Genomic DNA, 26,213 nt, shown 5'->3' on the forward strand with positions numbered 1-26,213 from the left:
TAGCTGGAAGTAAGGGAGATGGGGCATGAAGTTATTTCTAGGAGTTGGACACATACCAAGTTTAGCTCAGTTCTGGGCATCTTTGAAATACCTATACAAACTTGTTCCTACATAGTAACTTGCATCTGTGAATGAGAATGTGCTTGCTTACAGCAACGTGCTATATGTTCTGAATGCCCGAATTGGCAATCTGTGTCAAAACTTTGTTAGGAATTATGTGATCCTTACTAGCTGGAAGTAAGGGAGATGGGGCATGAAGTTATTTCTAGGAGTTGGACACATACCAAGTTTAGCTCAGTTCTGGGCATCTTTGAAATACCTATACAAACTTGTTCCTACATAGTAACTTGCGACTTTGAATGAGAATGTGCTTGCTTACAGCAACGTGCTATATGTTCTGAATGCCCGAATTGGGAATCTGTGTCAAAACTTTGTTAGGAATTATGTGATCCTTACTAGCTGGAAGTAAGGGAGATGGGGCATGAAGTTATTTCCAGGAGTTGGACACATTCCAAGTTTAGCTCAGTTCTGGGCATCTTTGAAATACCTATACAAACTTGTTCCTACATAGTAACTTGCAACTTTGAATGAGAATGTGCTTGCTTACAGCAACGTGCTATATGTTCTGAATGCCCGAATTGGCAATCTGTGTCAAAACTTTGTTAGGAATTATGTGATCCTTACTAGCTGGAAGTAAGGGAGATGGGGCATGAAGTTATTTCTAGGAGTTGGACACATACCAAGTTTAGCTCAGTTCTGGGCATCTTTGAAATACCTATACAAACTTGTTCCTACATAGTAACTTGCATCTTTGAATGAGAATGTGCTTGCTTACAGCAACGTGCTATATGTTCTGAATGCCCGAATTGGCAATCTGTGTCAAAACTTTGTTAGGAATTATGTGATCCTTACTAGCTGGAAGTAAGGGAGGTGGGGCATGAAGTTATTTCTAGGAGTTGGACACATACCAAGTTTAGCTCAGTTCTGGGCATCTTTGAAATACCTATACAAACTTGTTCCTACATAGTAACTTGCATCTTTGAATGAGAATGTGCTTGCTTACAGCAACGTGCTATATGTTCTGAATGCCCGAATTGGCAATCTGTGTCAAAACTTTGTTAGGAATTATGTGATCCTTACTAGCTGGAAGTAAGGGAGGTGGGGCATGAAGATATTTCTAGGAGTTGGACACATACCAAGTTTAGCTCAGTTCTGGGCATCTTTGAAATACCTATACAAACTTGTTCCTACATAGTAACTTGCATCTTTGAATGAGAATCTGCTTGCTTACAGCAACGTGCTATATGTTCTGAATGCCCGAATTGGGAATCTGTGTCAAAACTTTGTTAGGAATTATGTGATCCTTACTAGCTGGAAGTAAGGGAGATGGGGCATGAAGATATTTCTAGGAGTTGGACACATACCAAGTTTAGCTCAGTTCTGGGCATCTTTGAAATACCTATACACACTTGTTCCTACATAGTAACTTGCAACTTTGAATGAGAATGTGCTTGCTTACAGCAACGTGCTATATGTTCTGAATGCCCGAATTGGGAATCTGTGTCAAAACTTTGTTAGGAATTATGTGATCCTTACTAGCTGGAAGTAAGGGAGATGGGGCATGAAGTTATTTCTAGGAGTTGGACACATACCAAGTTTAGCTCAGTTCTGGGCATCTTTGAAATACCTATACAAACTTGTTCCTACATAGTAACTTGCATCTTTGAATGAGAATGTGCTTGCTTACAGCAACGTGCTATATGTTCTGAATGCCCGAATTGGGAATCTGTGTCAAAACTTTGTTAGGAATTATGTGATCCTTACTAGCTGGAAGTAAGGGAGATGGGGCATGAACTTATTTCTAGGAGTTGGACACATACCAAGTTTAGCTCAGTTCTGGGCATCTTTGAAATACCTATACAAACTTGTTCCTACATAGTAACTTGCATCTTTGAATGAGAATGTGCTTGCTTACAGCAACGTGCTATATGTTCTGAATGCCCGAATTGGGAATCTGTGTCAAAACTTTGTTAGGAATTATGTGATCCTTACTAGCTGGAAGTAAGGGAGATGGGGCATGAAGTTATTTCTAGGAGTTGGACACATACCAAGTTTAGCTCAGTTCTGGGCATCTTTGAAATACCTATACAAACTTGTTCCTACATAGTAACTTGCATCTTTGAATGAGAATGTGCTTGCTTACAGCAACGTGCTATATGTTCTGAATGCCCGAATTGGCAATCTGTGTCAAAACTTTGTTAGGAATTATGTGATCCTTACTAGCTGGAAGTAAGGGAGATGGGGCATGAAGTTATTTCTAGGAGTTGGACACATACCAAGTTTAGCTCAGTTCTGGGCATCTTTGAAATACCTATACAAACTTGTTGCTACATAGTAACTTGCATCATTAATGAGAATCTGCTTGCTTACAGCAACGTGCTATATGTTCTGAATGCCCGAATTGGGAATCTGTGTCAAAACTTTGTTAGGTATTATGTGATCCTTACTAGCTGGAAGTAAGGGAGATGGGGCATGAAGTTATTTCTAGGAGTTGGACACACACCAAGTTTAGCTCAGTTCTGGGCATCTTTGAAATACCTATACAAACTTGTTCCTACATAGTAACTTGCGACTTTGAATGAGAATGTGCTTGCTTACAGCAACGTGCTATATGTTCTGAATGCCCGAATTGGCAATCTCTGTCAAAACTTTGTTAGGAATTATGTGATCCTTACTAGCTGGAACTAAGGGAGATGGGGCATGAAGTTATTTCTAGGAGTTGGACACACACCAAGTTTAGCTCAGTTCTGGGCATCTTTGAAATACCTATACAAACTTGTTCCTACATAGTAACTTGCGACTTTGAATGAGAATGTGCTTGCTTACAGCAACGTGCTATATGTTCTGAATGCCCGAATTGGGAATCTGTGTCAAAACTTTGTTAGGAATTATGTGATCCTTACTAGCTGGAAGTAAGGGAGATGGGGCATGAAGTTATTTCTAGGAGTTGGACACATACCAAGTTTAGCTCAGTTCTGGGCATCTTTGAAATACCTATACAAACTTGTTCCTACATAGTAACTTGCGACTTTGAATGAGAATATGCTTGCTTACAGCAACGTGCTATATGTTCTGAATGCCCGAATTGGGAATCTGTGTCAAAACTTTGTTAGGAATTATGTGATCCTTACTAGCTGGAAGTAAGGGAGATGGGGCATGAAGTTATTTCTAGGAGTTGGACACATACCAAGTTTAGCTCAGTTCTGGGCATCTTTGAAATACCTATACAAACTTGTTCCTACATAGTAACTTGCATCTTTGAATGAGAATCTGCTTGCTTACAGCAACGTGCTATATGTTCTGAATGCCCGAATTGGGAATCTGTGTCAAAACTTTGTTAGGAATTATGTGATCCTTACTAGCTGGAAGTAAGGGAGATGGGGCATGAAGTTATTTCTAGGAGTTGGACACATACCAAGTTTAGCTCAGTTCTGGGCATCTTTGAAATACCTATACAAACTTGTTCCTACATAGTAACTTGCATCTGTGAATGAGAATGTGCTTGCTTACAGCAACGTGCTATATGTTCTGAATGCCCGAATTGGGAATCTGTGTCAAAACTTTGTTAGGAATTATGTGATCCTTACTAGCTGGAAGTAAGGGAGATGGGGCATGAAGTTATTTCTAGGAGTTGGACACATACCAAGTTTAGCTCAGTTCTGGGCATCTTTGAAATACCTATACAAACTTGTTCCTACATAGTAACTTGCATCTTTGAATGAGAATGTGCTTGCTTACAGCAACGTGCTATATGTTCTGAATGCCCCAATTGGCAATCTGTGTCAAAACTTTGTTAGGAATTATGTGATCCTTACGAGCAGAAGTAAGGGAGATGGGGCATGAAGTTATTTCTAGGAGTTGGACACATACCAAGTTTAGCTCAGTTCTGGGCATCTTTGAAATACCTATACAAACTTGTTCCTACATAGTAACTTGCATCTTTGAATGAGAATCTGCTTGCTTACAGCAACGTGCTATATGTTCTGAATGCCCGAATTGGGAATCTGTGTCAAAACTTTGTTAGGAATTATGTGATCCTTACTAGCTGGAAGTAAGGGAGATGGGGCATGAAGTTATTTCTAGGAGTTGGACACATACCAAGTTTAGCTCAGTTCTGGGCATCTTTGAAATACCTATACAAACTTGTTCCTACATAGTAACTTGCAACTTTGAATGAGAATGTGCTTGCTTACAGCAACGTGCTATATGTTCTGAATGCCCGAATTGGCAATCTGTGTCAAAACTTTGTTAGGAATTATGTGATCCTTACTAGCTGGAAGTAAGGGAGATGGGGCATGAAGTTATTTCTTGGAGTTGGAGACATACCAAGTTTAGCTCAGTTCTGGGCATCTTTGAAATACCTATACAAACTTGTTCCTACATAGTAACTTGCATCTTTGAATGAGAATGTGCTTGCTTACAGCAACGTGCTATATGTTCTGAATGCCCGATTTGGGAATCTGTGTCAAAACTTTGTTAGGAATTATGTGATCCTTACTAGCTGGAAGTAAGGGAGGTGGGGCATGAAGTTATTTCTAGGAGTTGGACACATACCAAGTTTAGCTCAGTTCTGGGCATCTTTGAAATACCTATACAAACTTGTTCCTACATAGTAACTTGCAACTTTGAATGAGAATGTGCTTGCTTACAGCAACGTGCTATATGTTCTGAATGCCCGAATTGGCAATCTGTGTCAAAACTTTGTTAGGAATTATGTGATCCTTACTAGCTGGAAGTAAGGGAGATGGGGCATGAAGTTATTTCTAGGAGTTGGACACATACCAAGTTTAGCTCAGTTCTGGGCATCTTTGAAATACCTATACAAACTTGTTCCTACATAGTAACTTGCATCTTTGAATGAGAATGTGCTTGCTGACAGCAACGTGCTATATGTTCTGAATGCCCGAATTGGCAATCTGTGTCAAAACATTGTTAGGAATTATGTGATCCTTACTAGCTGGAAGTAAGGGAGGTGGGGCATGAAGTTATTTCTAGGAGTTGGACACATACCAAGTTTAGCTCAGTTCTGGGCATCTTTGAAATACCTATACAAACTTGTTCCTACATAGTAACTTGCATCTTTGAATGAGAATGTGCTTGCTTACAGCAACGTGCTATATGTTCTGAATGCCCGAATTGGCAATCTGTGTCAAAACTTTGTTAGGAATTATGTGATCCTTACTAGCTGGAAGTAAGGGAGGTGGGGCATGAAGATATTTCTAGGAGTTGGACACATACCAAGTTTAGCTCAGTTCTGGGCATCTTTGAAATACCTATACAAACTTGTTCCTACATAGTAACTTGCATCTTTGAATGAGAATCTGCTTGCTTACAGCAACGTGCTATATGTTCTGAATGCCCGAATTGGGAATCTGTGTCAAAACTTTGTTAGGAATTATGTGATCCTTACTAGCTGGAAGTAAGGGAGATGGGGCATGAAGATATTTCTAGGAGTTGGACACATACCAAGTTTAGCTCAGTTCTGGGCATCTTTGAAATACCTATACACACTTGTTCCTACATAGTAACTTGCAACTTTGAATGAGAATGTGCTTGCTTACAGCAACGTGCTATATGTTCTGAATGCCCGAATTGGGAATCTGTGTCAAAACTTTGTTAGGAATTATGTGATCCTTACTAGCTGGAAGTAAGGGAGATGGGGCATGAAGTTATTTCTAGGAGTTGGACACATACCAAGTTTAGCTCAGTTCTGGGCATCTTTGAAATACCTATACAAACTTGTTCCTACATAGTAACTTGCATCTTTGAATGAGAATGTGCTTGCTTACAGCAACGTGCTATATGTTCTGAATGCCCGAATTGGGAATCTGTGTCAAAACTTTGTTAGGAATTATGTGATCCTTACTAGCTGGAAGTAAGGGAGATGGGGCATGAACTTATTTCTAGGAGTTGGACACATACCAAGTTTAGCTCAGTTCTGGGCATCTTTGAAATACCTATACAAACTTGTTCCTACATAGTAACTTGCATCTTTGAATGAGAATGTGCTTGCTTACAGCAACGTGCTATATGTTCTGAATGCCCGAATTGGGAATCTGTGTCAAAACTTTGTTAGGAATTATGTGATCCTTACTAGCTGGAAGTAAGGGAGATGGGGCATGAAGTTATTTCTAGGAGTTGGACACATACCAAGTTTAGCTCAGTTCTGGGCATCTTTGAAATACCTATACAAACTTGTTCCTACATAGTAACTTGCATCTTTGAATGAGAATGTGCTTGCTTACAGCAACGTGCTATATGTTCTGAATGCCCGAATTGGCAATCTGTGTCAAAACTTTGTTAGGAATTATGTGATCCTTACTAGCTGGAAGTAAGGGAGATGGGGCATGAAGTTATTTCTAGGAGTTGGACACATACCAAGTTTAGCTCAGTTCTGGGCATCTTTGAAATACCTATACAAACTTGTTGCTACATAGTAACTTGCATCATTAATGAGAATCTGCTTGCTTACAGCAACGTGCTATATGTTCTGAATGCCCGAATTGGGAATCTGTGTCAAAACTTTGTTAGGTATTATGTGATCCTTACTAGCTGGAAGTAAGGGAGATGGGGCATGAAGTTATTTCTAGGAGTTGGACACACACCAAGTTTAGCTCAGTTCTGGGCATCTTTGAAATACCTATACAAACTTGTTTCTACATAGTAACTTGCGACTTTGAATGAGAATGTGCTTGCTTACAGCAACGTGCTATATGTTCTGAATGCCCGAATTGGGAATCTGTGTCAAAATTTTGTTAGGAATTATGTGATCCTTACTAGCTGGAAGTAAGGGAGATGGGGCATGAAGTTATTTCTAGGAGTTGGACACACACCAAGTTTAGCTCAGTTCTGGGCATCTTTGAAATACCTATACAAACTTGTTCCTACATAGTAACTTGCGACTTTGAATGAGAATGTGCTTGCTTACAGCAACGTGCTATATGTTCTGAATGCCCGAATTGGGAATCTGTGTCAAAACTTTGTTAGGAATTATGTGATCCTTACTAGCTGGAAGTAAGGGAGATGGGGCATGAAGTTATTTCTAGGAGTTGGACACATACCAAGTTTAGCTCAGTTCTGGGCATCTTTGAAATACCTATACAAACTTGTTCCTACATAGTAACTTGCGACTTTGAATGAGAATCTGCTTGCTTACAGCAACGTGCTATATGTTCTGAATGCCCGAATTGGGAATCTGTGTCAAAACTTTGTTAGGAATTATGTGATCCTTACTAGCTGGAAGTAAGGGAGATGGGGCATGAAGTTATTTCTAGGAGTTGGACACATACCAAGTTTAGCTCAGTTCTGGGCATCTTTGAAATACCTATACAAACTTGTTCCTACATAGTAACTTGCAACTTTGAATGAGAATGTGCTTGCTTACAGCAACGTGCTATATGTTCTGAATGCCCGAATTGGGAATCTGTGTCAAAACTTTGTTAGGAATTATGTGATCCTTACTAGCTGGAAGTAAGGGAGATGGGGCATGAAGTTATTTCTAGGAGTTGGACACATACCAAGTTTAGCTCAGTTCTGGGCATCTTTGAAATACCTATACAAACTTGTTCCTACATAGTAACTTGCAACTTTGAATGAGAATGTGCTTGCATACAGCAACGTGCTATATGTTCTGAATGCCCGAATTGGCAATCTGTGTCAAAACTTTGTTAGGAATTATGTGATCCTTACTAGCTGGAAGTAAGGGAGATGGGGCATGAAGTTATTTCTAGGAGTTGAACACATACCAAGTTTAGCACAGTTCTGGGCATCTTTGAAATACCTATACAAACTTGTTCCTACATAGTAACTTGCATCTTTGAATGAGAATCTGCTTGCTTACAGCAACGTGCTATATGTTCTGAATGCCCGAATTGGGAATCTGTGTCAAAACTTTGTTAGGAATTATGTGATCCTTACTAGCTGGAAGTAAGGGAGATGGGGGATGATGTTATTTCTAGGAGTTGGACACATACCAAGTTTAGCTCAGTTCTGGGCATCTTTGAAATACCTATACAAACTTGTTCCTACATAGTAACTTGCATCTTTAATGAGAATGTGCTTGCTTACAGCAACGTGCTATATGTTCTGAATGCCCGAATTGGGAATCTGTGTCAAAACTTTGTTAGGAATTATGTGATCCTTACTAGCTGGAAGTAAGGGAGATGGGGCATGAAGTTATTTCTAGGAGTTGGACACATACCAAGTTTAGCTCAGTTCTGGGCATCTTTGAAATACCTATACAAACTTGTTCCTACATAGTAACTTGCATCTGTGAATGAGAATGTGCTTGCTTACAGCAACGTGCTATATGTTCTGAATGCCCGAATTGGCAATCTGTGTCAAAACTTTGTTAGGAATTATGTGATCCTTACTAGCTGGAAGTAAGGGAGATGGGGCATGAAGTTATTTCTAGGAGTTGGACACATACCAAGTTTAGCTCAGTTCTGGGCATCTTTGAAATACCTATACAAACTTGTTCCTACATAGTAACTTGCGACTTTGAATGAGAATGTGCTTGCTTACAGCAACGTGCTATATGTTCTGAATGCCCGAATTGGGAATCTGTGTCAAAACTTTGTTAGGAATTATGTGATCCTTACTAGCTGGAAGTAAGGGAGATGGGGCATGAAGTTATTTCCAGGAGTTGGACACATTCCAAGTTTAGCTCAGTTCTGGGCATCTTTGAAATACCTATACAAACTTGTTCCTACATAGTAACTTGCAACTTTGAATGAGAATGTGCTTGCTTACAGCAACGTGCTATATGTTCTGAATGCCCGAATTGGCAATCTGTGTCAAAACTTTGTTAGGAATTATGTGATCCTTACTAGCTGGAAGTAAGGGAGATGGGGCATGAAGTTATTTCTAGGAGTTGGACACATACCAAGTTTAGCTCAGTTCTGGGCATCTTTGAAATACCTATACAAACTTGTTCCTACATAGTAACTTGCATCTTTGAATGAGAATGTGCTTGCTTACAGCAACGTGCTATATGTTCTGAATGCCCGAATTGGCAATCTGTGTCAAAACTTTGTTAGGAATTATGTGATCCTTACTAGCTGGAAGTAAGGGAGGTGGGGCATGAAGTTATTTCTAGGAGTTGGACACATACCAAGTTTAGCTCAGTTCTGGGCATCTTTGAAATACCTATACAAACTTGTTCCTACATAGTAACTTGCATCTTTGAATGAGAATGTGCTTGCTTACAGCAACGTGCTATATGTTCTGAATGCCCGAATTGGCAATCTGTGTCAAAACTTTGTTAGGAATTATGTGATCCTTACTAGCTGGAAGTAAGGGAGGTGGGGCATGAAGATATTTCTAGGAGTTGGACACATACCAAGTTTAGCTCAGTTCTGGGCATCTTTGAAATACCTATACAAACTTGTTCCTACATAGTAACTTGCATCTTTGAATGAGAATCTGCTTGCTTACAGCAACGTGCTATATGTTCTGAATGCCCGAATTGGGAATCTGTGTCAAAACTTTGTTAGGAATTATGTGATCCTTACTAGCTGGAAGTAAGGGAGATGGGGCATGAAGATATTTCTAGGAGTTGGACACATACCAAGTTTAGCTCAGTTCTGGGCATCTTTGAAATACCTATACACACTTGTTCCTACATAGTAACTTGCAACTTTGAATGAGAATGTGCTTGCTTACAGCAACGTGCTATATGTTCTGAATGCCCGAATTGGGAATCTGTGTCAAAACTTTGTTAGGAATTATGTGATCCTTACTAGCTGGAAGTAAGGGAGATGGGGCATGAAGTTATTTCTAGGAGTTGGACACATACCAAGTTTAGCTCAGTTCTGGGCATCTTTGAAATACCTATACAAACTTGTTCCTACATAGTAACTTGCATCTTTGAATGAGAATGTGCTTGCTTACAGCAACGTGCTATATGTTCTGAATGCCCGAATTGGGAATCTGTGTCAAAACTTTGTTAGGAATTATGTGATCCTTACTAGCTGGAAGTAAGGGAGATGGGGCATGAACTTATTTCTAGGAGTTGGACACATACCAAGTTTAGCTCAGTTCTGGGCATCTTTGAAATACCTATACAAACTTGTTCCTACATAGTAACTTGCATCTTTGAATGAGAATGTGCTTGCTTACAGCAACGTGCTATATGTTCTGAATGCCCGAATTGGGAATCTGTGTCAAAACTTTGTTAGGAATTATGTGATCCTTACTAGCTGGAAGTAAGGGAGATGGGGCATGAAGTTATTTCTAGGAGTTGGACACATACCAAGTTTAGCTCAGTTCTGGGCATCTTTGAAATACCTATACAAACTTGTTCCTACATAGTAACTTGCATCTTTGAATGAGAATGTGCTTGCTTACAGCAACGTGCTATATGTTCTGAATGCCCGAATTGGCAATCTGTGTCAAAACTTTGTTAGGAATTATGTGATCCTTACTAGCTGGAAGTAAGGGAGATGGGGCATGAAGTTATTTCTAGGAGTTGGACACATACCAAGTTTAGCTCAGTTCTGGGCATCTTTGAAATACCTATACAAACTTGTTGCTACATAGTAACTTGCATCATTAATGAGAATCTGCTTGCTTACAGCAACGTGCTATATGTTCTGAATGCCCGAATTGGGAATCTGTGTCAAAACTTTGTTAGGTATTATGTGATCCTTACTAGCTGGAAGTAAGGGAGATGGGGCATGAAGTTATTTCTAGGAGTTGGACACACACCAAGTTTAGCTCAGTTCTGGGCATCTTTGAAATACCTATACAAACTTGTTCCTACATAGTAACTTGCGACTTTGAATGAGAATGTGCTTGCTTACAGCAACGTGCTATATGTTCTGAATGCCCGAATTGGCAATCTCTGTCAAAACTTTGTTAGGAATTATGTGATCCTTACTAGCTGGAACTAAGGGAGATGGGGCATGAAGTTATTTCTAGGAGTTGGACACACACCAAGTTTAGCTCAGTTCTGGGCATCTTTGAAATACCTATACAAACTTGTTCCTACATAGTAACTTGCGACTTTGAATGAGAATGTGCTTGCTTACAGCAACGTGCTATATGTTCTGAATGCCCGAATTGGGAATCTGTGTCAAAACTTTGTTAGGAATTATGTGATCCTTACTAGCTGGAAGTAAGGGAGATGGGGCATGAAGTTATTTCTAGGAGTTGGACACATACCAAGTTTAGCTCAGTTCTGGGCATCTTTGAAATACCTATACAAACTTGTTCCTACATAGTAACTTGCGACTTTGAATGAGAATATGCTTGCTTACAGCAACGTGCTATATGTTCTGAATGCCCGAATTGGGAATCTGTGTCAAAACTTTGTTAGGAATTATGTGATCCTTACTAGCTGGAAGTAAGGGAGATGGGGCATGAAGTTATTTCTAGGAGTTGGACACATACCAAGTTTAGCTCAGTTCTGGGCATCTTTGAAATACCTATACAAACTTGTTCCTACATAGTAACTTGCATCTTTGAATGAGAATCTGCTTGCTTACAGCAACGTGCTATATGTTCTGAATGCCCGAATTGGGAATCTGTGTCAAAACTTTGTTAGGAATTATGTGATCCTTACTAGCTGGAAGTAAGGGAGATGGGGCATGAAGTTATTTCTAGGAGTTGGACACATACCAAGTTTAGCTCAGTTCTGGGCATCTTTGAAATACCTATACAAACTTGTTCCTACATAGTAACTTGCATCTGTGAATGAGAATGTGCTTGCTTACAGCAACGTGCTATATGTTCTGAATGCCCGAATTGGGAATCTGTGTCAAAACTTTGTTAGGAATTATGTGATCCTTACTAGCTGGAAGTAAGGGAGATGGGGCATGAAGTTATTTCTAGGAGTTGGACACATACCAAGTTTAGCTCAGTTCTGGGCATCTTTGAAATACCTATACAAACTTGTTCCTACATAGTAACTTGCATCTTTGAATGAGAATGTGCTTGCTTACAGCAACGTGCTATATGTTCTGAATGCCCCAATTGGCAATCTGTGTCAAAACTTTGTTAGGAATTATGTGATCCTTACGAGCAGAAGTAAGGGAGATGGGGCATGAAGTTATTTCTAGGAGTTGGACACATACCAAGTTTAGCTCAGTTCTGGGCATCTTTGAAATACCTATACAAACTTGTTCCTACATAGTAACTTGCATCTTTGAATGAGAATCTGCTTGCTTACAGCAACGTGCTATATGTTCTGAATGCCCGAATTGGGAATCTGTGTCAAAACTTTGTTAGGAATTATGTGATCCTTACTAGCTGGAAGTAAGGGAGATGGGGCATGAAGTTATTTCTAGGAGTTGGACACATACCAAGTTTAGCTCAGTTCTGGGCATCTTTGAAATACCTATACAAACTTGTTCCTACATAGTAACTTGCAACTTTGAATGAGAATGTGCTTGCTTACAGCAACGTGCTATATGTTCTGAATGCCCGAATTGGCAATCTGTGTCAAAACTTTGTTAGGAATTATGTGATCCTTACTAGCTGGAAGTAAGGGAGATGGGGCATGAAGTTATTTCTTGGAGTTGGAGACATACCAAGTTTAGCTCAGTTCTGGGCATCTTTGAAATACCTATACAAACTTGTTCCTACATAGTAACTTGCATCTTTGAATGAGAATGTGCTTGCTTACAGCAACGTGCTATATGTTCTGAATGCCCGATTTGGGAATCTGTGTCAAAACTTTGTTAGGAATTATGTGATCCTTACTAGCTGGAAGTAAGGGAGGTGGGGCATGAAGTTATTTCTAGGAGTTGGACACATACCAAGTTTAGCTCAGTTCTGGGCATCTTTGAAATACCTATACAAACTTGTTCCTACATAGTAACTTGCAACTTTGAATGAGAATGTGCTTGCTTACAGCAACGTGCTATATGTTCTGAATGCCCGAATTGGCAATCTGTGTCAAAACTTTGTTAGGAATTATGTGATCCTTACTAGCTGGAAGTAAGGGAGATGGGGCATGAAGTTATTTCTAGGAGTTGGACACATACCAAGTTTAGCTCAGTTCTGGGCATCTTTGAAATACCTATACAAACTTGTTCCTACATAGTAACTTGCATCTTTGAATGAGAATGTGCTTGCTGACAGCAACGTGCTATATGTTCTGAATGCCCGAATTGGCAATCTGTGTCAAAACATTGTTAGGAATTATGTGATCCTTACTAGCTGGAAGTAAGGGAGGTGGGGCATGAAGTTATTTCTAGGAGTTGGACACATACCAAGTTTAGCTCAGTTCTGGGCATCTTTGAAATACCTATACAAACTTGTTCCTACATAGTAACTTGCATCTTTGAATGAGAATGTGCTTGCTTACAGCAACGTGCTATATGTTCTGAATGCCCGAATTGGCAATCTGTGTCAAAACTTTGTTAGGAATTATGTGATCCTTACTAGCTGGAAGTAAGGGAGGTGGGGCATGAAGATATTTCTAGGAGTTGGACACATACCAAGTTTAGCTCAGTTCTGGGCATCTTTGAAATACCTATACAAACTTGTTCCTACATAGTAACTTGCATCTTTGAATGAGAATCTGCTTGCTTACAGCAACGTGCTATATGTTCTGAATGCCCGAATTGGGAATCTGTGTCAAAACTTTGTTAGGAATTATGTGATCCTTACTAGCTGGAAGTAAGGGAGATGGGGCATGAAGATATTTCTAGGAGTTGGACACATACCAAGTTTAGCTCAGTTCTGGGCATCTTTGAAATACCTATACACACTTGTTCCTACATAGTAACTTGCAACTTTGAATGAGAATGTGCTTGCTTACAGCAACGTGCTATATGTTCTGAATGCCCGAATTGGGAATCTGTGTCAAAACTTTGTTAGGAATTATGTGATCCTTACTAGCTGGAAGTAAGGGAGATGGGGCATGAAGTTATTTCTAGGAGTTGGACACATACCAAGTTTAGCTCAGTTCTGGGCATCTTTGAAATACCTATACAAACTTGTTCCTACATAGTAACTTGCATCTTTGAATGAGAATGTGCTTGCTTACAGCAACGTGCTATATGTTCTGAATGCCCGAATTGGGAATCTGTGTCAAAACTTTGTTAGGAATTATGTGATCCTTACTAGCTGGAAGTAAGGGAGATGGGGCATGAACTTATTTCTAGGAGTTGGACACATACCAAGTTTAGCTCAGTTCTGGGCATCTTTGAAATACCTATACAAACTTGTTCCTACATAGTAACTTGCATCTTTGAATGAGAATGTGCTTGCTTACAGCAACGTGCTATATGTTCTGAATGCCCGAATTGGGAATCTGTGTCAAAACTTTGTTAGGAATTATGTGATCCTTACTAGCTGGAAGTAAGGGAGATGGGGCATGAAGTTATTTCTAGGAGTTGGACACATACCAAGTTTAGCTCAGTTCTGGGCATCTTTGAAATACCTATACAAACTTGTTCCTACATAGTAACTTGCATCTTTGAATGAGAATGTGCTTGCTTACAGCAACGTGCTATATGTTCTGAATGCCCGAATTGGCAATCTGTGTCAAAACTTTGTTAGGAATTATGTGATCCTTACTAGCTGGAAGTAAGGGAGATGGGGCATGAAGTTATTTCTAGGAGTTGGACACATACCAAGTTTAGCTCAGTTCTGGGCATCTTTGAAATACCTATACAAACTTGTTGCTACATAGTAACTTGCATCATTAATGAGAATCTGCTTGCTTACAGCAACGTGCTATATGTTCTGAATGCCCGAATTGGGAATCTGTGTCAAAACTTTGTTAGGTATTATGTGATCCTTACTAGCTGGAAGTAAGGGAGATGGGGCATGAAGTTATTTCTAGGAGTTGGACACACACCAAGTTTAGCTCAGTTCTGGGCATCTTTGAAATACCTATACAAACTTGTTTCTACATAGTAACTTGCGACTTTGAATGAGAATGTGCTTGCTTACAGCAACGTGCTATATGTTCTGAATGCCCGAATTGGGAATCTGTGTCAAAATTTTGTTAGGAATTATGTGATCCTTACTAGCTGGAAGTAAGGGAGATGGGGCATGAAGTTATTTCTAGGAGTTGGACACACACCAAGTTTAGCTCAGTTCTGGGCATCTTTGAAATACCTATACAAACTTGTTCCTACATAGTAACTTGCGACTTTGAATGAGAATGTGCTTGCTTACAGCAACGTGCTATATGTTCTGAATGCCCGTATTGGGAATCTGTGTCAAAACTTTGTTAGGAATTATGTGATCCTTACTAGCTGGAAGTAAGGGAGATGGGGCATGAAGTTATTTCTAGGAGTTGGACACATACCAAGTTTAGCTCAGTTCTGGGCATCTTTGAAATACCTATACAAACTTGTTCCTACATAGTAACTTGCGACTTTGAATGAGAATATGCTTGCTTACAGCAACGTGCTATATGTTCTGAATGCCCGAATTGGGAATCTGTGTCAAAACTTTGTTAGGAATTATGTGATCCTTACTAGCTGGAAGTAAGGGAGATGGGGCATGAAGTTATTTCTAGGAGTTGGACACATACCAAGTTTAGCTCAGTTCTGGGCATCTTTGAAATACCTATACAAACTTGTTCCTACATAGTAACTTGCATCTTTGAATGAGAATCTGCTTGCTTACAGCAACGTGCTATATGTTCTGAATGCCCGAATTGGGAATCTGTGTCAAAACTTTGTTAGGAATTATGTGATCCTTACTAGCTGGAAGTAAGGGAGATGGGGCATGAAGTTATTTCTAGGAGTTGGACACATACCAAGTTTAGCTCAGTTCTGGGCATCTTTGAAATACCTATACAAACTTGTTCCTACATAGTAACTTGCATCTGTGAATGAGAATGTGCTTGCTTACAGCAACGTGCTATATGTTCTGAATGCCCGAATTGGGAATCTGTGTCAAAACTTTGTTAGGAATTATGTGATCCTTACTAGCTGGAAGTAAGGGAGATGGGGCATGAAGTTATTTCTAGGAGTTGGACACATACCAAGTTTAGCTCAGTTCTGGGCATCTTTGAAATACCTATACAAACTTGTTCCTACATAGTAACTTGCATCTTTGAATGAGAATGTGCTTGCTTACAGCAACGTGCTATATGTTCTGAATGCCCCAATTGGCAATCTGTGTCAAAACTTTGTTAGGAATTATGTGATCCTTACTAGCTGGAAGTAAGGGAGATGGGGCATGAAGTTATTTCTAGGAGTTGGACACATACCAAGTTTAGCTCAGTTCTGGGCATCTTTGAAATACCTATACAAACTTGTTCCTACATAGTAACTTGCATCTTTGAATGAGAATCTGCTTGCTTACAGCAACGTGCTATATGTTCTGAATGCCCGAATTGGGAATCTGTGTCAAAACTTTGTTAGGAATTATGTGATCCTTACTAGCTGGAAGTAAGGGAGATGGGGCATGAAGTTATTTCTAGGAGTTGGACACATACCAAGTTTAGCTCAGTTCTGGGCATCTTTGAAATACCTATACAAACTTGTTCCTACATAGTAACTTGCAACTTTGAATGAGAATGTGCTTGCTTACAGCAACGTGCTATATGTTCTGAATGCCCGAATTGGCAATCTGTGTCAAAACTTTGTTAGGAATTATGTGATCCTTACTAGCTGGAAGTAAGGGAGATGGGGCATGAAGTTATTTCTTGGAGTTGGAGACATACCAAGTTTAGCTCAGTTCTGGGCATCTTTGAAATACCTATACAAACTTGTTCCTACATAGTAACTTGCATCTTTGAATGAGAATGTGCTTGCTTACAGCAACGTGCTATATGTTCTGAATGCCCGATTTGGGAATCTGTGTCAAAACTTTGTTAGGAATTATGTGATCCTTACTAGCTGGAAGTAAGGGAGGTGGGGCATGAAGTTATTTCTAGGAGTTGGACACATACCAAGTTTAGCTCAGTTCTGGGCATCTTTGAAATACCTATACAAACTTGTTCCTACATAGTAACTTGCATCTTTGAATGAGAATCTGCTTGCTTACAGCAACGTGCTATAGGTTCTGAATGCCCGAATTGGCAATCTGTGTCAAAACTTTGTTAGGAATTATGTGATCCTTACTAGCTGGAAGTAAGGGAGATGGGGCATGAAGTTATTTCTAGGAGTTGGACACATACCAAGTTTAGCTCAGTTCTGGGCATCTTTGAAATACCTATACAAACTTGTTCCTACATAGTAACTTGCATCTTTGAATGAGAATCTGCTTGCGTACAGCAACGTGCTATATGTTCTGAATGCCCGAATTGGGAATCTGTGTCAAAACTTTGTTAGGAATTATGTGATCCTTACTAGCTGGAAGTAAGGGAGGTGGGGCATGAAGTTATTTCTAGGAGTTGGACACATACCAAGTTTAGCTCAGTTCTGGGCATCTTTGAAATACCTATACAAACTTGTTCCTACATAGTAACTTGCAACTTTGAATGAGAATGTGCTTGCTTACAGCAACGTGCTATATGTTCTGAATGCCCGAATTGGCAATCTGTGTCAAAACTTTGTTAGGAATTATGTGATCCTTACTAGCTGGAAGTAAGGGAGATGGGGCATGAAGTTATTTCTAGGAGTTGGACACATACCAAGTTTAGCTCAGTTCTGGGCATCTTTGAAATACCTATACAAACTTGTTCCTACATAGTAACTTGCAACTTTGAATGAGAATGTGCTTGCATACAGCAACGTGCTATATGTTCTGAATGCCCGAATTGGGAATCTGTGTCAAAACTTTGTTAGGAATTATGTGATCCTTACTAGCTGGAAGTAAGGGAGATGGGGCATGAAGTTATTTCTAGGAGTTGGACACATACCAAGTTTAGCTCAGTTCTGGGCATCTTTGAAATACCTATACAAACTTGTTCCTACATAGTAACTTGCATCTTTGAGTGAGAATGTGCTTGCTTACAGCAACGTGCTATATGTTCTGAATGCCCGAATTGGGAATCTGTGTCAAAACTTTGTTAGGAATTATGTGATCCTTACTAGCTGGAAGTAAGGGAGATGGGGCATGATGTTATTTCTAGGAGTTGGACACATACCAAGTTTAGCTCAGTTCTGGGCATCTTTGAAATACCTATACAAACTTGTTGCTACATAGTAACTTGCATCATTAATGAGAATGTGCTTGCTTACAGCAACGTGCTATATGTTCTGAATGCCCGAATTGGGAATCTGTGTCAAAACTTTGTTAGGAATTATGTGATCCTTACTAGCTGGAAGTAAGGGAGATGGGGCATGAAGTTATTTCTAGGAGTTGGACACATACCAAGTTTAGCTCAGTTCTGGGCATCTTTGAAATACCTATACAAACTTGTTCCTACATAGTAACTTGCATCTGTGAATGAGAATGTGCTTGCTTACAGCAACGTGCTATATGTTCTGAATGCCCGAATTGGCAATCTGTGTCAAAACTTTGTTAGGAATTATGTGATCCTTACTAGCTGGAAGTAAGGGAGATGGGGCATGAAGTTATTTCTAGGAGTTGGACACATACCAAGTTTAGCTCAGTTCTGGGCATCTTTGAAATACCTATACAAACTTGTTCCTACATAGTAACTTGCATCTTTGAATGAGAATCTGCTTGCTTACAGCAACGTGCTATATGTTCTGAATGCCCGAATTGGGAATCTGTGTCAAAACTTTGTTAGGAATTATGTGATCCTTACTAGCTGGAAGTAAGGGAGATGGGGCATGAAGATATTTCTAGGAGTTGGACACATACCAAGTTTAGCTCAGTTCTGGGCATCTTTGAAATACCTATACAAACTTGTTCCTACATAGTAACTTGCAACTTTGAATGAGAATGTGCTTGGTTACAGCAACGTGCTATATGTTCTGAATGCCCGAATTGGGAATCTGTGTCAAAACTTTGTTAGGAATTATGTGATCCTTACTAGCTGGAAGTAAGGGAGATGGGGCATGAAGTTATTTCTAGGAGTTGGACACATACCAAGTTTAGCTCAGTTCTGGGCATCTTTGAAATACCTATACAAACTTGTTCCTACATAGTAACTTGCATCTTTGAATGAGAATGTGCTTGCTTACAGCAACGTGCTATATGTTCTGAATGCCCGAATTGGGAATCTGTGTCAAAACTTTGTTAGGAATTATGTGATCCTTACTAGCTGGAAGTAAGGGAGATGGGGCATGAAGTTATTTCTAGGAGTTGGACACACACCAAGTTTAGCTCAGTTCTGGGCATCTTTGAAATACCTATACAAACTTGTTCCTACATAGTAACTTGCGACTTTGAATGAGAATGTGCTTGCTTACAGCAACGTGCTATATGTTCTGAATGCCCGAATTGGGAATCTGTGTCAAAACTTTGTTAGGAATTATGTGATCCTTACTAGCTGGAAGTAAGGGAGATGGGGCATGAAGTTATTTCTAGGAGTTGGACACATACCAAGTTTAGCTCAGTTCTGGGCATCTTTGAAATACCTATACAAACTTGTTCCTACATAGTAACTTGCATCTTTGAATGAGAATCTGCTTGCTTACAGCAACGTGCTATATGTTCTGAATGCCCGAATTGGGAATCTGTGTCAAAACTTTGTTAGGAATTATGTGATCCTTACTAGCTGGAAGTAAGGGAGATGGGGCATGAAGTTATTTCTAGGAGTTGGACACATACCAAGTTTAGCTCAGTTCTGGGCATCTTTGAAATACCTATACAAACTTGTTCCTACATAGTAACTTGCATCTGTGAATGAGAATGTGCTTGCTTACAGCAACGTGCTATATGTTCTGAATGCCCGAATTGGGAATCTGTGTCAAAACTTTGTTAGGAATTATGTGATCCTTACTAGCTGGAAGTAAGGGAGATGGGGCATGAAGTTATTTCTAGGAGTTGGACACATACCAAGTTTAGCTCAGTTCTGGGCATCTTTGAAATACCTATACAAACTTGTTCCTACATAGTAACTTGCATCTTTGAATGAGAATGTGCTTGCTTACAGCAACGTGCTATATGTTCTGAATGCCCGAATTGGCAATCTGTGTCAAAACTTTGTTAGGAATTATGTGATCCTTACTAGCTGGAAGTAAGGGAGATGGGGCATGAAGTTATTTCTAGGAGTTGGACACATACCAAGTTTAGCTCAGTTCTGGGCATCTTTGAAATACCTATACAAACTTGTTCCTACATAGTAACTTGCATCTTTGAATGAGAATGTGCTTGCTTACAGCAACGTGCTATATGTTCTGAATGCCCGAATTGGGAATCTGTGTCAAAACTTTGTTAGGAATTATGTGATCCTTACTAGCTGGAAGTAAGGGAGATGGGGCATGAAGTTATTTCTAGGAGTTGGACACATACCAAGTTTAGCTCAGTTCTGGGCATCTTTGAAATACCTATACAAACTTGTTCCTACATAGTAACTTGCATCTGTGAATGAGAATGTGCTTCCTTACAGCAACGTGCTATATGTTCTGAATGCCCGAATTGGCAATCTGTGTCAAAACTTTGTTAGGAATTATGTGATCCTTACTAGCTGGAAGTAAGGGAGATGGGGCATGAAGTTATTTCTAGGAGTTGGACACATACCAAGTTTAGCTCAGTTCTGGGCATCTTTGAAATACCTATACAAACTTGTTGCTACATAGTAACTTGCATCATTAATGAGAATCTGCTTGCTTACAGCAACGTGCTATATGTTCTGAATGCCCGAATTGGGAATCTGTGTCAAAACTTTGTTAGGAATTATGTCATCCTTACTAGCTGGAAGTAAGGGAGATGGGGCATGAAGTTATTTCTAGGAGTTGGACACATACCAAGTTTAGCTCAGTTCTGGGCATCTTTGAAATACCTATACAAACTTGTTCCTACATAGTAACTTGCATCTTTGAATGAGAATCTGCTTGCTTACAGCAACGTGCTATATGTTCTGAATGCCCGAATTGGGAATCTGTGTCAAAACTTTGTTAGGAATTATGTGATCCTTACTAGCTGGAAGTAAGGGAGATGGGGCATGAAGTTATTTCTAGGAGTTGGACACATACCAAGTTTAGCTCAGTTCTGGGCATCTTTGAAATACCTATACAAACTTGTTGCTACATAGTAACTTGCATCATTAATGAGAATCTGCTTGCTTACAGCAACGTGCTATATGTTCTGAATGCCCGAATTGGGAATCTGTGTCAAAACTTTGTTAGGAATTATGTGATCCTTACTAGCTGGAAGTAAGGGAGATGGGGCATGAAGTTATTTCTAGGCGTTGGAGACATACAACGTTTAGCTCAGTTCTGGGCATCTTTGAAATACCTATACAAACTTGTTCCTACATAGTAACTTGCATCTTTGAATGAGAATGTGCTTGCTTACAGCAACGTGCTATATGTTCTGAATGCCCGAATTGGGAATCTGTGTCAAAACTTTGTTAGGAATTATGTGATCCTTACTAGCTGGAAGTAAGGGAGATGGGGCATGAAGTTATTTCTAGGAGTTGGACACATACCAAGTTTAGCTCAGTTCTGGGCATCTTTGAAATACCTATACAAACTTGTTGCTACATAGTAACTTGCATCATTAATGAGAATCTGCTTGCTTACAGCAACGTGCTATATGTTCTGAATGCCCGAATTGGGAATCTGTGTCAAAGCTTTGTTAGGAATTATGTGATCCTTACTAGCTGGAAGTAAGGGAGATGGGGCATGAAGTTATTTCTAGGAGTTGGACACATACCAAGTTTAGCTCAGTTCTGGGCATCTTTGAAATACCTATACAAACTTGTTCCTACATAGTAACTTGCAACTTTGAATGAAAATGTGCTTGCTTACAGCAACGTGCTATATGTTCTGAATGCCCGAATTGGGAATCTGTGTCAAAACTTTGTTAGGAATTATGTGATCCTTACTAGCTGGAAGTAAGGGAGATGGGGCATGAAGTTATTTCTAGGAGTTGGACACATACCAAGTTTAGCTCAGTTCTGGGCATCTTTGAAATACCTATACAAACTTGTTCCTACATAGTAACTTGCATCTTTGAATGAGACTCTGCTTGCTTAAAGCAACGTGCTATATGTTCTGAATGCCCGAATTGGGAATCTGTGTCAAAACTTTGTTAGGAATTATGTGATCCTTACTAGCTGGAAGTAAGGGAGATGGGGCATGAAGTTATTTCTAGGAGTTGGACACATACCAAGTTTAGCTCAGTTCTGGGCATCTTTGAAATACCTATACAAACTTGTTCCTACATAGTAACTTGCATCTGTGAATGAGAATGTGCTTGCTTACAGCAACGTGCTATATGTTCTGAATGCCCGAATTGGCAATCTGTGTCAAAATTTTGTTAGGAATTATGTGATCCTTACTAGCTGGAAGTAAGGGAGATGGGGCATGAAGTTATTTCTAGGAGTTGGACACATACCAAGTTTAGCTCAGTTCTGGGCATCTTTGAAATACCTATACAAACTTGTTGCTACATAGTAACTTGCATCATTAATGAGAATCTGCTTGCTTACAGCAACGTGCTATATGTTCTGAATGCCCGAATTGGGAATCTGTGTCAAAAATTTGTTAGGAATTATGTGATCCTTACTAGCTGGAAGTAAGTGAGATGGGGCATGAAGTTATTTCTAGGCGTTGGAGACATACAACGTTTAGCTCAGTTCTGGGCATCTTTGAAATACCTATACAAACTTGTTCCTACATAGTAACTTGCATCTTTGAATGAGAATGTGCTTGCTTACAGCAACGTGCTATATGTTCTGAATGCCCGAATTGGCAATCTGTGTCAAAACTTTGTTAGGAATTATGTGATCCTTACTAGCTGGAAGTAAGGGAGATGGGGCATGAAGTTATTTCTAGGAGTTGGACACATACCAAGTTTAGCTCAGTTCTGGGCATCTTTGAAATACCTATACAAACTTGTTGCTACATAGTAACTTGCATCATTAATGAGAATCTGCTTGCTTACAGCAACGTGCTATATGTTCTGAATGCCCGAATTGGGAATCTGTGTCAAAACTTTGTTAGGAATTATGTGATCCTTACTAGCTGGAAGTAAGGGAGATGGGGCATGAAGTTATTTCTAGGAGTTGGACACATACCAAGTTTAGCTCAGTTCTGGGCATCTTTGAAATACCTATACAAACTTGTTCCTACATAGTAACTTGCGACTTTGAATGAGAATGTGCTTGCTTACAGCAACGTGAAATATGTTCTGAATTCCCGAATTGGGAATCTGTGTCAAAACTTTGTTAGGAATTATGTGATCCTTACTAGCTGGAAGTAAGGGAGATGGGGCATGAAGTTATTTCTAGGAGTTGGACATATACCAAGTTTACCTCAGTTCTGGGCATCTTTGAAATACCTATACAAACTAGTTCCTACATAGTAACTTGCATCTTAGAATGAGAATGTGCTTGCTTACAGCAACGTGCTATATGTTCTGAATGCCCGAATTGGGAATCTGTGTCAAAACTTTGTTAGGAATTATGTGATCCTTACTAGCTGGAAGTAAGGGAGATGGGGCATGAAGTTATTTCTAGGAGTTGGACACATACCAAGTTTAGCTCAGTTCTGGGCATCTTTGAAATACCTATACAAACTTGTTCCTACATAGTAACTTGCATCTTTGAATGAGAATGTGCTTGCTTACAGCAACGTGCTATATGTTCTGAATGCCCGAATTGGGAATCTGTGTCAAAACTTTGTTAGGAATTATGTGATCCTTACTAGCTGGAAGTAAGGGAGATGGGGCATGAAGTTATTTCTAGGAGTTGGACACATACCAAGTTTAGCTCAGTTCTGGGCATCTTTGAAATACCTATACAAACTTGTTCCTACATAGTAACTTGCATCTTTGAATGAGAATGTGCTTGCTTACATCAACGTGCTATATGTTCTGAATGCCCGAATTGGGAATCTGTGTCAAAACTTTGTTAGGAATTATGTGATCCTTACTAGCTGGAAGTAAGGGAGATGGGGCATGAAGTTATTTCTAGGAGTTGGACACATACCAAGTTTAGCTCAGTTCTGGGCATCTTTGAAATACCTATACAAACTTGTTCCTACATAGTAACTTGCATCTGTGAATGAGAATGTGCTTGCTTACAGCAACGTGCTATATGTTCTGAATGCCCGAATTGGGAATCTGTGTCAAAACTTTGTTAGGAATTATGTGATCCTTACTAGCTGGAAGTAAGGGAGATGGGGCATGAAGTTATTTCTAGGAGTTGGACACACACCAAGTTTAGCTCAGTTCTGGGCATCTTTGAAATACCTATACAAACTTGTTCCTACATAGTAACTTGCATCTTTGAATGAGAATCTGCTTGCTTACAGCAACGTGCTATATGTTCTGAATGCCCGAATTGGGAATCTGTGTCAAAACTTTGTTAGGAATTATGTGATCCTTACTAGCTGGAAGTAAGGGAGATGGGGCATGAAGTTATTTCTAGGAGTTGGACACATACCAAGTTTAGCTCAGTTCTGGGCATCTTTGAAATACCTATACAAACTTGTTCCTACATAGTAACTTGCATCTGTGAATGAGAATGTGCTTGCTTACAGCAACGTGCTATATGTTCTGAATGCCCGAATTGGGAATCTGTGTCAAAACTTTGTTAGGAATTATGTGATCCTTACTAGCTGGAAGTAAGGGAGATGGGGCATGAAGTTATTTCTAGGAGTTGGACACATACCAAGTTTAGCTCAGTTCTGGGCATCTTTGAAATACCTATACAAACTTGTTCCTACATAGTAACTTGCATCTTTGAATGAGAATGTGCTTGCTTACAGCAACGTGCTATATGTTCTGAATGCCCCAATTGGCAATCTGTGTCAAAACTTTGTTAGGAATTATGTGATCCTTACTAGCTGGAAGTAAGGGAGGTGGGGCATGAAGTTATTTCTAGGAGTTGGACACATACCAAGTTTAGCTCAGTTCTGGGCATCTTTGAAATACCTATACAAACTTGTTCCTACATAGTAACTTGCATCTTTGAATGAGAATCTGCTTGCTTACAGCAACGTGCTATAGGTTCTGAATGCCCGAATTGGCAATCTGTGTCAAAACTTTGTTAGGAATTATGTGATCCTTACTAGCTGGAAGTAAGGGAGATGGGGCATGAAGTTATTTCTAGGAGTTGGACACATACCAAGTTTAGCTCAGTTCTGGGCATCTTTGAAATACCTATACAAACTTGTTCCTACATAGTAACTTGCATCTTTGAATGAGAATCTGCTTGCTTACAGCAACGTGCTATATGTTCTGAATGCCCGAATTGGGAATCTGTGTCAAAACTTTGTTAGGAATTATGTGATCCTTACTAGCTGGAAGTAAGGGAGATGGGGCATGAAGTTATTTCTAGGAGTTGGACACATACCAAGTTTAGCTCAGTTCTGGGCATCTTTGAAATACCTATACAAACTTGTTCCTACATAGTAACTTGCAACTTTGAATGAGAATGTGCTTGCTTACAGCAACGTGCTATATGTTCTGAATGCCCGAATTGGGAATCTGTGTCAAAACTTTGTTAGGAATTATGTGATCCTTACTAGCTGGAAGTAAGTGAGATGGGGCATGAAGTTATTTCTAGGCGTTGGAGACATACAACGTTTAGCTCAGTTCTGGGCATCTTTGAAATACCTATACAAACTTGTTCCTACATAGTAACTTGCATCTTTGAATGAGAATGTGCTTGCTTACAGCAACGTGCTATATGTTCTGAATGCCCGAATTGGCAATCTGTGTCAAAACTTTGTTAGGAATTATGTGATCCTTACTAGCTGGAAGTAAGGGAGATGGGGCATGAAGTTATTTCTAGGAGTTGGACACATACCAAGTTTAGCTCAGTTCTGGGCATCTTTGAAATACCTATACAAACTTGTTGCTACATAGTAACTTGCATCATTAATGAGAATCTGCTTGCTTACAGCAACGTGCTATATGTTCTGAATGCCCGAATTGGGAATCTGTGTCAAAACTTTGTTAGGAATTATGTGATCCTTACTAGCTGGAAGTAAGGGAGATGGGGCATGAAGTTATTTCTAGGAGTTGGACACATACCAAGTTTAGCTCAGTTCTGGGCATCTTTGAAATACCTATACAAACTTGTTCCTACATAGTAACTTGCGACTTTGAATGAGAATGTGCTTGCTTACAGCAACGTGAAATATGTTCTGAATTCCCGAATTGGGAATCTGTGTCAAAACTTTGTTAGGAATTATGTGATCCTTACTAGCTGG

The sequence above is a fragment of the Diceros bicornis genome, chromosome 30, assembly GCF_020826845.1.
Source record: "Diceros bicornis minor isolate mBicDic1 chromosome 30, mDicBic1.mat.cur, whole genome shotgun sequence".
Classification (NCBI taxonomy): Eukaryota; Metazoa; Chordata; class Mammalia; order Perissodactyla; family Rhinocerotidae; genus Diceros; species Diceros bicornis.